Genomic DNA, 16739 nt, shown 5'->3' with positions numbered 1-16739 from the left:
CCAGAGCCACTCCTCATCTCATACATAGTAAGCCAAAAAGAAAACCCTACTTACATTAAGTTGCAATTACATTTAATTTAATAACATTAAATTCTAATCATATTCAATTTAATGACATTACATTGTAACTTCCAAAGTATCCTAATGAAGACCCGATTTCCTGAATGGAGTAACCAAGATGTTTATGTGCTGAAACTTGTATTATGTTTAGTCTTCTAGAAGTCACAGAAGACTGGTAACAGAAAGAGTACAATCTCTTACATTCAAAGATGGAAGATGAGTCCTAAAATTGCATCCTAAGTTGGAAATCTAATAGTCAATTTATCACTGAAATTAAAGGTGAATCAAGACGCATTTCAAAGTACAGAATCAAGTGGCATATTTCTTGGAATTAATCCCCATTTTTTTTTTTTTTTACTAGAACTCTCTGGTTCTAAAAGGATCACCCAGATCAGTTCCAATCAAATATTGTAAAAGGAGTTGCTTCTTCTATATGTGGTTCTGAAGCACTGTGAAATTATTGCAGCTAAGAAACAAAAGGACAGTTCAATGGCCTCCCCTGCCCCTTCTGCCAGTTGAGGCTTGTCCTTGCTGTGTCCTCACCTGGCTCTCTCTCACATTGTCTTGAGCAAACCTTGATGTAACTGCATAACGTTTCATTTTTCTCTCCCAAGAACCTAGGAAACACCAGGTAGGACTTCTAAACTGATGTTCTTGGAAGCCACAGCATGCCAGGCCTACCATTTGAACTGTCTTTTAGAAGGAATGATATTCTGGAGAGCCAGATTTAAGGCTGTTTAAATTTGAATGTGAAGATTATAAATTCCACCAGATGGTAAAATCCTTTACCATACACAGTGAGTAGATTAAAAACTAGGCTGTTGACTTGAAGATAATCTACTAGAAAAATTTTGTTCTAGAAAGTTCTATATAAAACATAGAGTAAAATTAGGAAGCTAATTAGAGGATGTCCATATATTCAGATTCTAGTAAGAAGGAAAAACTGTAAATTCTAAGGGTGAGGCTGACTCGTAAATTCATGTAAATATAAAGTGTGACCATGTTCTCCACATAGTTTTCATTCAAAGTGTTTGGGGATTAGGTCTTTATTTTCTTTTTAGTTGGCGTGTGTGTCTGTGTGTGTGCGTACATTTTGGACTAGCAAACATGTCATTGACTATGCTGGAAGCATTATTTCCTTTAACTCTGACAACAAAATGGCATTGCCCATTCTGCAGATGAGGAAGGTGAGGCCCACAGAGTTATACCCCTGCCCCAGAGCTCAGAGAATCAGAAGAACAGATCTTGAACCTGCATCTTGGGCCTCAGATCGAGGCTCCTAGTCCTCACCACAACCGGTATTCCCCCCAGTTCTCTGAACACAAGCTTAGAACCTGTCCCTTAAAGGTCTCTATACCTCATCACAAATTGGCTCTGACAATAGCAGCTTGGAAAGCAACTGCTTTCCACGCAGAACACTGAGCAGTGTTCACCCCAGCACACATGTAGTAGGACCACAGTCACGCCTCTTCTAGCTTTTTTTCCAACATCAGATTTTCAGATCCATTTAAGCCTATTTGCAAAGTCATTCTATTTCTGTACTAATGACTTACGAACAGCTGGAATTATTTTTCTCGCCAAAATTTTGAAATCTCAGATCTCTATTTAAAAAAAAAAAAAAAAAGGAGCCACTCAGAGAATTCAGAGACCTGCAAGGCTGAATTTCCTTGCACTCTGGAGAACTGGCATGAATCCCTGAAACCTCCAATTGCTCATACCTCATATGAGTCCTGTAAAGTGTACTGATGACAGGGATGATAGGGAGCAGCCCCATCAGGGGCCAAACGTTGGTGTTATTGCAGCCAGGAGATTCTTAGGTGCATGTCTTCTTTGGCTTCCTTTCAACTCTTAAAAATAGAAAATGTTTACTACAGGAAACTTCGCTCCAGGTGATGGCTAAGTCTCCGCCCTTTTCAGAATCCTCCAAAGTCCACGGCATTTAAATATATATATATATATATATATATATATATATATATATATATATATATATATGGGTAGAACCCTACTGATAAATATCTAAGATTTTCAGAAAAGGGGTCTGTTTCCTCCCTTCTCTGGAAGGAAAGCCAAAGGCGTCTGCCCTTCCCTCCGCTGAAACCCGACCCAGAGCCCTCTACAGTGAGCCAGCGCTAGCCTGACCTGCAGGGTCCAGGAACACACAGCGGGCTGGTCCCTACCCCGCAGTTTCAGATTCGGATAGTCTGCGCCTCCCAAGCGGGGCCCCCGAGTTTGCATTTCTGAAAGTTCCCAGGGGAGGCTGCTGCTGCTGCCAAGAGACACCCCTTCCTTGGAGAAGCAGGGCTCTCAGCCACTGGTTCCCAAAGCCACACCACCTGGCAGTCACCTGGGAAGTGTGTAGCCCACTCCCACAGATTCCGATACAATTGACTGGGTGCTGTCCCGGCCCCGGATTTGTCACGCTCCCCTGAGTGAGCCTCCGGGGCCGCAGTCTCAGAGAACCTCCCGGGCACCGCGCACAGCCAGCCACCCCGCGCTCGGCATCACGCTCCCTGCGCCGCACGTGCGGACACCAGCCCCTTCTAGAAAGACCGCGGCCCAGATAGATGAGCTTAGGGGAGTAAATCACCGCGCACTATCCATTTTCAGAGGCCAGAATGCTCCGAACAGAAATCAGAGTCCAGAGAGGCTACGGAGATCATGCGACCACCCAGGAACTTTGCGGGACAGATCCCGGGTCCCAGCCTCCATCCTGGGTGCCGACTCTGCCTGCCGGTTCACTCGCTGCCTCCGCACGCGCGGGAAGAAACTGCACCCTGCAGACGCGGGAGCTCCAGCCGGAGGTCCCCGGTTCGCCGTCACGGCAGGGACAGGAGAGGAGAAGGGGCCGCCTTACCTGGCGCGCGTCCCTGCTCAGGGGTGCTGTCGCGGCAGCGGCGAGCCCCGCGGGGGCCCGGGGGTCCTGGAAGTGACCGGCCGCGGCCCTGCCACCACCTGGGCCGGAGCGGGTCGGCCGCCCTCCCCTCCCGGAGCCCGGAGCCCGTCTGCCCCGGGCGGCCGGTGCGGAGCGCGCGGGACGCTCCCGGCCTCGGAGGCGGAGCCCGAGATAAGGTTCGCGCCCCCACCCGCCCCCTTTCCGCGAGCCGAGGCCAGAGGGTGGGTTTTGGATCCGAATCCCCAGTGCGAACTGCCGGGGAACCCCGCTAGGAGCCAGGGGAGCTCACGTCCCGCTGGGACTGGGGAGAGGCGGGCCCGGCATTCCCGGGAAGCAGGTCAGGGCAAGGCCGCTCGGAGGTGGAAGGCGCCAGGGCGAAGCGAGGCGACCCGAGCGCATCCCTCGCGCGGAGTCAGGGAGCCCCAGGCCCGCCTCCGGGCGCCGGGATCAGTCACCTGGTCCAGCGGCTGACCGGTGGACCTGCCTTTGACCTAAGCTGCCGGAACACCTGAGGGAAGTTCGCGTTCAAATAAATAGGCAGTTACCTTGGAGGACTTGGAGGTGGCAGGGAAAGTCCGAAATAAGGTGCCTGATAAACGGACGGTCTGCGCTCTGCCCCCTTTAGTCCGTCCCTCACGGGGCAGCCAGAAAGTTCTTTAACCATCACGGGGGCTCAGACCTGCAAGCGCTCTGGCCCTGGCTGACTCTCACCCGTCACTCTTCTGACTTCTCATCCTGCCCACTCCGCACCACCTGATGCGAAGAGCCAACTCGTTAGCAAAGAGCCGGATGCTGGGAAAGATTGGAGGAGAAGGGGAGAAGGGACGATAGACGACGAGGTGGTTGGATGGCATCATGGGCTCGATCGATGGACATGAGTTTGAGCAAACTCCCAGGGAGATGGTGAAGGACAGGAAGCCTGGTGTGCTGCAGTCCATGGGGTCGCAAAGAGTCAGACACGACTGAGCATATGAACACCAAACAAATCCACACCGGTGTGTTCTAGTCTCACTCGATTCTTCTTTTGCCTCCAAATCTCTGTTCCAAACGTGATCACAGGTGCCTTCATTCAGGTCTCAAAGGTCCCTTCCAGAGAGTCCTTCCTGCATACCCTCTCCAGACAAAACCACCCAGGACCCCTGACCCTACTTTATTTTCAACAGATCACTATCTGAAGTTTTATGTGTTAGATGCTCAGGTGTCTTGCATTCGTCTCAAGGTGAGCCCTAAGAGACAGGGAGGGCTCCTGTCCTCTTGCTCCCAGCTTTATCCTCCTCAGCTAGAACACTATCTGAAATATAAAAGTGCTCGGTGAATCTGGGCTGAATGAACATACAAATTAATTTCTCCCCGGGAAGAAATGCTCTCATTCAGTGAGTGAGTCCTACTGAATTCAGGTCAGATAGGAAACTCTTGGAGTCTTGGGATAATCATCATTTCCCACATTCCCTCCTTCATTTGTTGATCTGTTGATCTGTGTCCCACCACGTTGTCTTCCCACAAAACACCCTATTGATGGGTCCATCTCCTCGCGTCTTAAACTGTTGCTCTAGAATAGCTTGTTTGAACTTACTCTAGGTTCTTCTATCCCAATTCACTATATAATTATGCTCTTACAACTTCCTGAAATGCCCCAGCCAAGTTTGTGAACAATCTCTTACACACTTCTCCCTGGGTATTTCCAGGGCATTCAATTCCAGGACCCCATCAGATACCAAAATCCACGGATTCTCAAGCGCCCTATATAATGGCACATTCAGTTCAGTTCAGTTGCTCGGTTGTGTCCGACTCTTTGCGACCCCATGAATCGCAGCACACCAGGCCTCCCTGTCCATCACCATCTCCCAGAGTTCACTCAAACTCACATCTATCAAGTCAGTGATGCCATCCAGCCATCTCATCCTCTGTCGTCCCCTTCTCTTCCTGCCCCCAATCCCTCCCAGCATCAGGGTCTTTTCCAATGAGTCAACTCTTCGCATGAGGTGGCCAAAGTACTGGAGTTTCAGCTTCAGCATCATTCCTTCCAAAGAAATCCCAGGGCTGATCTCCTTCAGAATGGACTGGTTGGATCTCCTTGCAGTCCAAGGGACTCTCAAGAGTCTTCTCCAACACTACAGTCCAAAAGCATCAATTCTTCGGCGCTCAGCTTTCTTCACAGTCCAACTCTCACATCCATACATGACCACTGGAAAAACCATAGCCTTGACTAGACTGACCTTTGTCGGCAAAGTAATGTCTCTGCTTTTCAATATGCTATCTAGGTTGGTCATAACTTTTCTTCCAAAGAGTAAGCGTCTTTTAATTTCATGGCTGCAGTCACCATCTACAGTGATTTTGGAGCCCAAAAAGATAAAGTCTGACATTGCATATAAATATGCACATCCTGCCATATACTTTAACTCATTTATAACTTATAATACATAATACAATGTAAATGCTAAGTAAATGTACTATAAATTATAAATGCTAAGTAAATGGGGCTTCTCAGGTGGCACTGGTGATAAAGAACCAGCCCACCAATGCAGGCGACATAAGAGATGTGGGTTCAACCCCTGGTTGGGAAGATCCCTTGGAGGAGACCATGGCAACCCACTCCAGTATTCTTGCCTGGAGAACCCCATCCAGACAAGCCTGGCGGGCTACAGTCCATACGGTCCCAAAGAGTCAGAAACAACTGAAGCAACTTAGCAGGCATGCACACTAAGAAAATAGTTGCAAACACACAGCAAATTCAAGTTTTGCTTTTTGAAACTTTCTGGATTTAAAAAAAAAAAAAAACATTTCCTCTCTGTGGTTGGTTGAATCCAAGGATGCAGAGGCCATGGATACATAGCCCATGTCTCTCCTCAGTGGACAAAGGATGCTTAACCAGACTGTGATTCAGGATGCTGGCGATGGGGTGTACAGATCCACAGCTTGCAGAAGCTCCTCTGAAGCTATGAGTACATACTTTTTGTTAAGCACTGTTGCAAAGGCTCCACATCACTTCTTTCTTTTCCCTTGTATTCTCTCATTAGCCTTCCACCTAGTCAGCCCCTACCGTGTCCTTGGATAGTTTCTCACCATGCCCTTATCAACCCAGGTCTCGTTCTCTAACTTTCAGCCAGTATCCCAACTGTCCACTGGATGTCTTCATTTGCATGAATGACAGGCAGTTGGAATGAAATGTGGTCAGACTTGCATCCATTGTCTTTCTTCCCCTCCAAGACAACGTGCTCCCCCTTTCTGCTCCCCTGTCTTTCCCAAAGGCACCACCACCTGGGTCAAGGTCAGACTTTGCCACTGTCTCCTCTCTGAAGTCTCTGACCTTCTTCCCATTGAAATGCTGACATGGTTCCTACTGCACTTAACATCAGCTCTGAGCTGCTGAACCATCTCCAAGACACTCTCCACCCTCTAGGCTTGCCACTTCCTCCCCACCTCCTCATCCCTTATCACAGATCACAGGAAACTTCTGCTTCCCCAGACCCTCAGTGCCCAATTTCAACCTAGAGAAACTGTGATATATTTCACTTCTGTTAGTTTAAGCTGCTAAATTTGTAGAGATTTGTTACACAGCAGTAGAAAGCTAACACAACAACCCTAAACCCAGCTATTCCAGCAGAGTGTGAATTTTCTGAGCTATTTACTTTAATAAATATATTTTAATATCCAATTAATATCCTTTAGTTATCATTCCATAAATGTCTTATTTGTGAATTATTTCATTTTTATTTAATAATTTAGTACATTTATTTAATACTTACAACTCAACATTCAGAAAACTAAGATCACGGCATCCGGTCCCATCACTTCATGGCAAATAGATGGGGAAACAATAGAAACAGTGGCTTTATTTTTTTGGACTCCAAAATCACTGCAGATGGTGACTGCAGCCATGAAATTAAAAATGCTTGCTCCTTGGAAGAAAAGTTATGACCAACCTAGACAGCATATTAGAAAGCAGAGACATTACTTTGCTGACAAAGGTCTGTCTAGTCAAAGCTATGGTTTTTCCAGTACTCATGTATGGATGTGAGAGTTGGATTATAAAGAAAGCTGAGCGCTGAAGAATTGATGCTTTTGAACTGTGGTGTTGGAGAAGACTCTCGAGAGTCCCTTGGACTGCAAGGAGATCTAACCAGTCCATCCTAAAGGAAATCAATCCTGAATATTCATTGGAAGGACTGATGCTGAAGCTGAAACTCCAATACTTTGGCCACTTGATGCTAAGAGCTGACTCATTTGAAAAGACCCTGATGCTGGGAAAGATTGAAGGTGGGAGGAGAAGGGGATGACAGAGGATGAGATGGTTGGATGCCGTCACCAATTCTATGGATATGCGTTTGAGTAAGCTCTGGGAAGTTGGTGATGGACAGGGAGGCCTGGCGTGCTGCAGTCCATGGGGTCACAAACAGTCAGACACAACTGAGAGACTGAACCAAACTGAATATTTTCTTTCAGACTGACATAGAAATATTTAAATTTAATAAATAAAATATGTTTGCCAAGTTTCCCAATTTTAAAAAATATGAATTTAATTTTATTTTTATTTTAATATTTATTTATTTATTTTGCTGTGTTAGGTCTTAGTTGCAGCACTTGAGATCTTCTGTTGTGGCCCAGGGGCCTCTCTAGTTGTGGTGCGTGAGCTCCTCTCTAGTTGTAGCATGTGGGCTCTAGAACATAAGGGCTTAGCTGCCCCATAGCATGTGGGAATCTTAGCTCCCTGACCAGGGATCAAACCCAGGTACCCTGTATTGGAAGGCAGATTCTTAACCACTGGATGACCAGGCAAATCCCTCAAATTTTCTTTAATATTATTTAGTTATCATGAAAGTGACAGTCACTCAGTCGTATCCGACTCTTTGCAACCCCATGGACTATACAGTGGGGACCACTGGAGTGGGGAGCCTTTCCCTTCTCCAGGGGATCTTCCCAACCCAGGGATCAAACCAGGTCTCCCGCATTACAGGCGGATTCCTTACCAGCTGAGCCACAAGGGAAGTTCTTAGTTACCATCAGTTCAGTTCAGTTCAGTCGCTCAGTTGTGTCCAGCTTTTCTCAACCCCATGAATCGCAGCACGCCAGGCCTCCCTGTCCATCACCAACCCCTGGATTTCACTCAGACTCATGTCCATCGAGTCCGTGATGCCATCCAGCCATCTCATCCTCTTTCGTCCCCTTCTCCTCCTGCCCCCAATCCCTCCCAGCATCAGAGTCTTTTCCAATGAGTCAACTCTTCACATGAGGTGGCCAAAGTACTGGAGTTTCAGCTTTAGCATCATTCCTTCCAAAGAAATCCCAGGGCTGATCTCCTTCAGAATGGACTGGTTGGATCTCCTTGCAGTCCAAGGGACTCTCAAGAGTCTTCTCCAACACACTTCAAAAGCATCAATTCTTTGGCGCTCAGCCTTCTTCACAGTCCAACTCTCACATCCATACATGACCACAGGAAAAACCATAGCCTTGACTAGACGGACCTTTGTTGGCAAAGTAATGTCTCTGCTTTTCAATGTGCTATCTAGGTTGGTCATAACTTTTCTTCCATGGAGTAAGCGTCTTTTAATTTCATGGTGGCAGTCACCATCTGCAGTGATTTTGGAGCCCAAAAAAATAAAGTCTGACACTGTTTCCACTATTTCCCCATCTATTTCCCATGAAGTGATGGGACCAGATGCCATGATCTTTGTTTTCTGAATGTTGAGTTTTAAGCCAACTTTTTCACTCTCCTCTTTCACTTTCATCAAGAGGCTTTTTAGTTCCTCTTCACTTTCTGCCATAAGGGTGGTGTCATCTGCATATCTGAGGTTATTGATATTTCTCCCTGCAATCTTGATTCCAGCTTGTGTTTCTTCCAGTCCAGCGTTTCTCATGATGTACTCTGCATAGAAGTTAAATAAACAGGGTGACAATATACAGCCTTGATGAACTCCTTTTCCTATTTGGAACCAGTCTGTTGTTCCATGTCCAGTTCTAACTGTTGCTTCCTGACCTGCATACAAATTTCTCAAGAGGCAGGTCAGGTGGTCTGGTATTCCCATCTCTTTCAGAATTTTCCACAGTTCATTGTGATCCACACAGTCAAAGGCTTTGGCATAGTCAATAAAGCAGAAATAAATGTTTTTCTGGAACTCTCTTTCTTTTTCCAGGATCCAGCAGATATTGGCAATTTGATCTCTGGTTCCTCTGCCTTTTCTAAAACCAGCATGAACATCGGGAGGTTCACAGTTCACATATTGCTGAAGCCTGGCTTGGAGAATTTTGAGCATGACTTTACTAGTGTGTGAGATGAGTGCAATTGTGTGGTAGTTTGAGCATTCTTTGGCATTGCCTTTCTTTGGGATTGGAATGAAAATTGACCTCTTCCAGTCCTGTGGCCACTGCTGAGTTTTCCAAATTTGCTGGCATATTGAGTGCAGCACTTTCACAGCATCGTCTTTCAGGATTTGAAATAGCTCAACTGGAATTCCATCACCTCCACTAGCTTTGTTCGTAGTGATGCTTTCCAAGGCCCACTTGACTTCACATTCCAGGATGTCTGGCTCTAGGTGAGTGATCACACCATCGTAATTATCTTATTATTAGTTATCATATCCCTCAGTAAATATTTTATTATTTCGTTTTATTCAATAATTTAATATATTTATTTAACATTTATTAAATGTTTTCTTTATTAAGACAGGGATATAAGCATGTAAATTTAAAAATTAGAAAAGTCTATGTTTGTCAAGTAAAATTTCCTGATTTTTGTTTGAGAACATTATTGTATCCAAATCCACAATGTGGCCTCTTCCTCCTCAATGACAGAGATCTAAGTCATAGACCCCAAAATTAGAAAACAGGAAACAGAGTCTCACCTTTGTCTCACTTCAGCTTCATACCAACCCAGGCTGTAGATTTAGGAGTTATGTTACAAAAAGACTACCTGTAATTGAAATACTGCCATCTTAGGAATGCCTTCTGCCTTCTGCCTTGACTCTTCAGGACTCACTTCTGCTTGAGGTCCAAAAAAATAAATCATTATATATTTGCTATATTATTGCATTTTAAGTGTCAACAACTAAAGCATCTTTCATCCATCTACACCGGCTGAGCCACACACCTACACCAGGAGTCAGTGTCGTGGAGCGTAAGGGCCATGTCTATGCTTCTCACCAGCTCATTCCTATGGGAAGAATAAACCAATATTCACTACATGAAGGGCTGGACCTAATGCAATAAGACCAAGGGTCCTGCAAGTAGGCTTACTTTCAGGTTTTTCCCTTCTGCGAGCTAATAGACCCTTTTTGCTTTCATTAAGCTCCTTTGGCTTGGGTTTCTGTCGCTGTCAACCAGAAGAGCCCTGAGTTGAACCCTCAAAGCAACTCTGAAGGTGAAAGACACTTAGGAAAACAGAATGTCAACATAGAGCTGTCTTGTGCCTTAAGTCCTGCTTAAACATCTAACTTGCACTGCTAACTATTCGTGCTGAATATCACAGCTTAGCACCTATACCAGGTATTTTTATAACTTCAGTTAAAAGTGCAAAAGCCCAAGGAAATTTGACATATATTCTAATTTCACCAGGCTATCTGCAAGTCTTATTTCTGAAGGCTTGTTCTTGTTCAACTGTAAGACCCCCACATTGGCAAATAAAGATGCAAAAACAAAAATTACAAGTATATTCAAAAGTGCATCCAAGTATACTCCAGAAGAGTTTGGAGATAATTCCTCCATTTTATAGCTTCTTTCTTCCTTAATTTCAGAGTCCCAAGTTTTCCTGGACAAGAGAACACTGAAGGAATTTACGTTCCCCACGGTTTGGGTCACATTTCTTATATTTTTATCTTAGGGCTGAAAGGCAAATTCAACTCTCCTCAGATTTAAACCATAACACAGAAATGAGAAACTAGACTATTTCTAACCCGTGATTTCTTGTGAGGCCTCTTCCCACAGAAATTCTTCAAAAGATGCTTCATTTTGGCTATCCAAGTGGAGAGGGAAGTGGAGACATGACTGGCCTCTGTGTCAGAGTCATTTATACACAGGCATCTTCAAAAGTAGGATGAAGATCAATGCTTTGTTGGTTCATCTATCTATGATTGAAATGTATCTGAAGTGAAAACATATTTACTGGTTTTCCTTTGAGTTTCGGTTAAAAATTGGAAATAGAGTCCTATCAACTAGGATTTTACAGGGTCCCAAATTCTTTTTTTTTTTAATTCAATGAATCTATTTATTTAAATTTTTATTTCCTATTGGAGTATATTTGATTAACGATGTTATGTTAGTTTCAGTTGTACAGCAAGATGCTTCAGTTATCTGTATACATGTACCTATTTTTTTCAAATTTGTTTCCATTTAGGTTGTTATAGAATTTTTAGCAGAGTTCTCTGTGCTGTACACTGGTTCTTTGTTGGTTATATATATACTAAATACAGTAGTATATATCTGTTCTCTTAGTCCTAAACTCCTACTTTACCCCTCCCTCTTTCCCCTTTGGTAACCGCAAGTTTGTTTTCTAGGTCTATGAGTTTGTTTCTGTTTTGTAAATAAGTTCATTTGTATCTTTTTTTAGATTCCCCATATAAGTGATATCATATGATATTTGTCTCTCTTTCTGACTTACTCAGTATGATAATCTCTAGGTCCACCCATGTAGTTGCAAATAGCTCTATTTAATCCTTTTTTATGGCTGAGTAGTATTCCATTGTATGTATGTATCACATTTTTATCCATTCATCTATGAATGAACATTTATCCCTGAATTCTTAATATGAATGGTTAGTAACAGGCTAGGATGGGTAATGAAGAGCTCAATTTCCATTAACTTTGGAGTTAAAATATCAATATGTGAGAAAAAAATTGTTTCAAGCTCCAATGGGTGTGTGAGAGAGAGAAAGAGGGATAGAGAGAGAAAAGAGAGAGAATGGGAAATATTTAAAGATATTGAAGTTATTTAACATATTTTTTGAAAACTCTAAAAGTCCCAGTTCCTTAAGTTTTCTTAAATGCTGTATTTTCATTTCTGTAGTCATTTTCTTAGTACCCCTCTGAGATTTCTTCAAGTGCTGCATATGTCCCCGAATCATAATTCATCCAGAAAATTGTCAGTGATGACTTGCAGAAGACACCCCGCAGTATGCTGCTTACTTTCCAAAAAATGAAAATCAGTCCTATACTATTCAGCTTCACAATTCATGCTCATAATCCCTTGACTTATTTTCTGTCATCATCTGACATTTATTATCCAACTCGCATTTTTTCTCCAGGTAAATGACTCAGCACTCAGCCTCTTAAATTTTAATTCAGTTTAATTCCAAATGCTATTTTCTAAAAGGTCACTTAGACCACATTTAAGAGATATTTCATCATATGTCATATGAAAAATTAAGATAATGGATGAAATGATGTCTCTGTCTTTCCAGATCTAAAGAGCTTGAACTTCTGTGTCCTCTGTGGGGACTGTCACACTAGCAGTACAATCATACCTTAGAAACTGCATTTTTTTTCTTACTTCCCATGTTCTGTAAATCATAGCTAATTTAACGAACTGTCTTCCAGATTCATCACTTTCATTTCAGAGTTTAGTATAAAATCGTTTTTTCCTAACCTTCTAGATTCATCATTGTCCTTCAAAGGGAGACTGTGTGTGTGTACTTTTGTGGATTTTGCCCCAGAGCCCTGGGAAGCTGATTTTTTTCTTGAAGATGTATATGCCTTCTTTATTAGAACTTGCGGTCATAAATTAGGCCACCTGCCTGTATGACATCCTGTTGTAAGGAACAGAGGGAGAAATCTCTCCCTCACACTCTGCCAAGGTCTCTCCCTGGCTAAAAGCGTACTTGGGAAGCCTCCTGGGGTGGCGAGGGCGGGGTGGAGACTTGGCAGGCTGTACAGGGCTTCAGAGATGCCAAGTGACTCAGAGGAGCTCTGCCGGGACAGCCAGTAGTCTGCTAGAACCTGTGTACAGGAGAGACGTGGCTTCCCCCTCAGCCCTTCTGAAAGCTCAGGTTTGAGCACCTGCTGGAGCCTGAATTTGAGAAAGCCACAATGCACCTGCTCACAGCAAGACGCACAGAAGGCCCAGCCCCACACTCACCGCAACGGGTCCCTGAGAGGGGAGGTCTGCACAGGCCCCCCCTATAGGCTGCCTGCAGACATGCACTGTGAGGAGCCTGGGAGCCTGCGCGCTCAGCTGAGGGAGACCCTCACCCAAGGCCCCGTCCAGTCACCGAGGCGACCTATCTGACGACGCATCAGTTCAGTTCAGCTCAGTCGCTCAGTCGTGTCCGACTCTTTGCGACACCATGAATCTCAGCACGCCAGGCCTCCCTGTCCATCACCAACTCCTGCAGTTCACTCAAACTCACGTCCATCGAGTTGGTGATGCCATCCAGCCATCTCATCCTCTGTCGTCCCCTTCTCCTCCTGCCCCCAATCCCTCCCAGCATCAGAGTCTTTTCCAATGAGTCAACTCTTTGCATGAGGTGGCCAAAGTATTGGAGTTTCAGCTTTAGCATCATTCCTTCCAAGGAACACCCAGAACTGATCTCCTAATTTAGGATGGACTGGTTGGATCTCCTTGCAGTCCAAGGGACTCTCAAGAGTCTTCTCTAACACCACAGTTCAAAAGCATCAATTCTTCGGCGCTCAGCTTTCTTCACAGTCCAACTCTCACATCCATACATGACTACTGGAAAAACCATAGCCTTGACTAGATGGACCTTTGTTGGCAAAGTAATGTCTCTGCGACACATGGGAGGTGATAATTCTATGGTCTCCCTAGGATTTTTTTCTGATTTTTTGAAAAGGAAAAGTTAAGGGCTCAAGAGTATTTTCAGTAGAGACTACTGCATTAAATAGTTGCTGAATAAAGGAATGAGGTTCTCTAGATGGCAACCAGAGAAGGCAATGGCACCCCACTCCAGTACTCTTGCCTGGAAAATCCCATGGACGGAGGAGCCTGGTAGGCTGCAGTTCATGGGGTCGCTAGGAGTCAGACACGACTGAGAGACTTCACTTTCACTTTTCACTTTCATGAATTGGAGAAGGAAATGGCAACCCACTCCAGTGTTCTTGCCTGGAGAATCCCAGGGACGGGGAGCTTGGTGGGCTGCCGTCTCTGGGGTCGCACAGAGTCGGACAAGACTGAAGCGACTTAGCAGCAGCAGCAGCAGCAGATGGCAACCAGCCTAAGGCCAGGCTAAAATGATTAATGATATTGCTTACATGCAGAATCTAAAAAAAAAAAAAAATGATACAACTGAACTTATTTACAAAACAGAAACAGACTCACAGACTTAGAAAATAAACTTATGGTTACCAAAAGGGAAATGTGGTGAGGATGGATAAACTGGGAGATTGGGACTGACATGTACACACTGCTATATTTACAACAGATAACCAACAAGGACCTACTGTACAGCACAGTAGGTCAATATTCTGTAGTAACCCAAATGGGAAAAGGATTTTTGAAAAAGAACAGATATATGTATATGCATAACTGAGTCAGTTTGCTGTACACCTGAAACTAACATAGCACTGTAAATCAACTATACTCCAACATAAAATAAAAAATTTTTAAACAATTTGTAGTAAATGTATTATATTAGGTAGTACATATTAGTATGAGGTAATGTGACATACATTGATGTGCTGTAAAAAGTAATAAAATAAAATGATTAAAGTTAATTAATTCAATGGTTTCATAATACTTTTCAGTCCCAGTCCCTCTAAGACAGGCTGGAACCTGGGACCTAAACTTATGGTTACCAAAGGGGAAAGGTGGGGGGAATAAATTCGGAATTTGGGATTAAAAGATATACACTACTGTATACAAAATAGATAAACAACAAGGTCCTGTTGTATAGCACAGGGAACTATATTCAATATCTTGTAATAACCTATAAGGGAAAATAATCTGAAAAAGAATAAATACATATTATTCTATTTATATAACATATATAAAGTATATGTATGAATCACTCCACTGTAGTCCTGAATCATTGTAAATCAACTATATTTCATTAAAAATACATTTAAAAAAAACTGGATTCTCTAGAGCATAAATCAGTTTCACATTAAGGACAGTTAAAATCTAGACTTAACATTTTGAAGCTTAAAGATCCATTCTCCAACGAAATACCATTACAGTGAGAGTCACTGGACCCTGGGCATGGGCACAGTTCTATCCTTTTTAGCCCCCATGGGAGTGATACTGACAATGCTTCCCTCTTCATGACATGAGAATGTTCATCAGTAGAAGAAGAGGGTGTGGGCAGATTCAGGTGGAATTTGTAAGGCTGAGCATAAAATCAGTCATGCAAAACATAGGTAAATAGGCAAAGGAGCCCTCACCTCAGATTTACACAGAATCAGATGCAGACCCTGATGAGTCTTTTATTTCTCCTTCTCCAATAGACATTCCTGCTTGCAGTGACTGAGGAGCAAGTAGGTTGTTTGAGGTTTCAGTAAACAAAGTATTAGCAGTCAGGGCTGCATTGAAAGGAGAGAGGGAAATGATTAAGGATGTGAAACTTACTCCCCAGAAAATCCTCATAACTAGCAAGGCTGGACTTAACTAATACTGCTTAATTATCAAACTGATGATAGTTTAAGACAGGATAGTACAAAGATTATCTTTCCAAAAGCAAAATCTGTGCAGCTCTTGTATGCTTCCAGTGGGAGTAAAACTTGTTTGAACTTTCTGGAAAGAAATTGGTATGCATACATCAGGAGCCCTAAAATATTCATACCTCATATCGACAGAGTAATCAGATTTTTAGGAAAATACCCAGTAGTATAACCAGAAAAGTAGGCAAAGATTTCCATCAAAAGATATCAGTTAAAACATTAATTATAATAGGCAAAATAATAACAAAGAAACAAACAGAAGCCCCCAAATTATAGACTGATTAAACCAGAAGTCAGCCAAGATTTTGGGGGAATTCTGCAAAGAGTATATGTATTAAATTCTGCAGACCGTGCTGTGTCTGTCCCAACTACTTCTCTGTCTTCGTGGCAGGAAAGCAGCCCAGTAAAGACGTGGACATGGTTGGGTCCCCATAAACATTGCTAGTAGACACTGAAATGAGAATTCATAGAATTTTCAAATATCAGGATATATTATTCTTTGATTCTTTTCAACAGTTTAAAAATGTAAAAATCATTCTTCGCTCAAGGCTTTTACAAAAGCAGGTAGCCATATTTGCCGACTGTGGTGGCTCATAGGTAAAGAAGCCACCTGCAATGCAGGGGTTCAATCCCTGTGTTGGTAAGATCCCCTGGAAAAGGAAATGGCAAGCCACTCCGGTGTTCTTGCCAGCAAAATCCCATGGACAGAGGAGCCTGGTGGGCTACAGTCCATGGGGTCGCAAAGAGTTAGATGTGACTGACCACACACTCAGTTAAGCTACGGTATCATCATGAAAATGTTATGTTCGATATTCAGTCTCAGTCAAAACTACACAATTTGAAAACTGAGGAGCCTAAAGAGGGGAGAGGAAACTGGAAGATAACATGGTAAAGATTTATAGTATTTTATAATAACGGATTTTTCTAGATTGGAAGATTATGGATCATAAGGATGATCTTTCTTTTCATCTTATTTTTTATATTTTTGGAAATTTCTTCAATAAATACACGTTATTTTATGATTAAAAATGATATTTTAAGGGGAAATTTTTTGGCTAAGAAGATGCATTTTTTTCTCATTCTTTTAGACATTACTCAGAAACTCTGGACATGCTGAAATTCTTGACAAAACTCACACTGTGTTTTAGGAATAACTTTTAAACAACACCACTTTTTTTCAACAGAA

The 16739-nt window shown here is 43.2% G+C and overlaps 1 protein-coding gene across 1 annotated transcript in view; it reads right to left on the bottom strand.

The window, feature by feature from the left end:
• Positions 1 to 3006, bottom strand: part of COL21A1 (collagen type XXI alpha 1 chain) — a 234742-nt gene extending 231736 nt beyond the window's left edge. Inside the window, exon 1 of the mRNA XM_061397807.1 lies at positions 2918 to 3006. The gene's annotated coding sequence lies outside the window, so the exon portion shown is untranslated. The remainder of the gene's footprint in view (positions 1 to 2917) is intronic.
• Between the last annotated feature and the right edge of the window lie 13733 nt (positions 3007 to 16739).

This window comes from Bos javanicus, chromosome 23 (genome assembly GCF_032452875.1).
Source record: "Bos javanicus breed banteng chromosome 23, ARS-OSU_banteng_1.0, whole genome shotgun sequence".
Classification (NCBI taxonomy): Eukaryota; Metazoa; Chordata; class Mammalia; order Artiodactyla; family Bovidae; genus Bos; species Bos javanicus.
The sequence above is the reverse complement of the archived record's forward strand: the minus strand, read 5'-3'. Positions and strand labels throughout refer to the sequence as shown.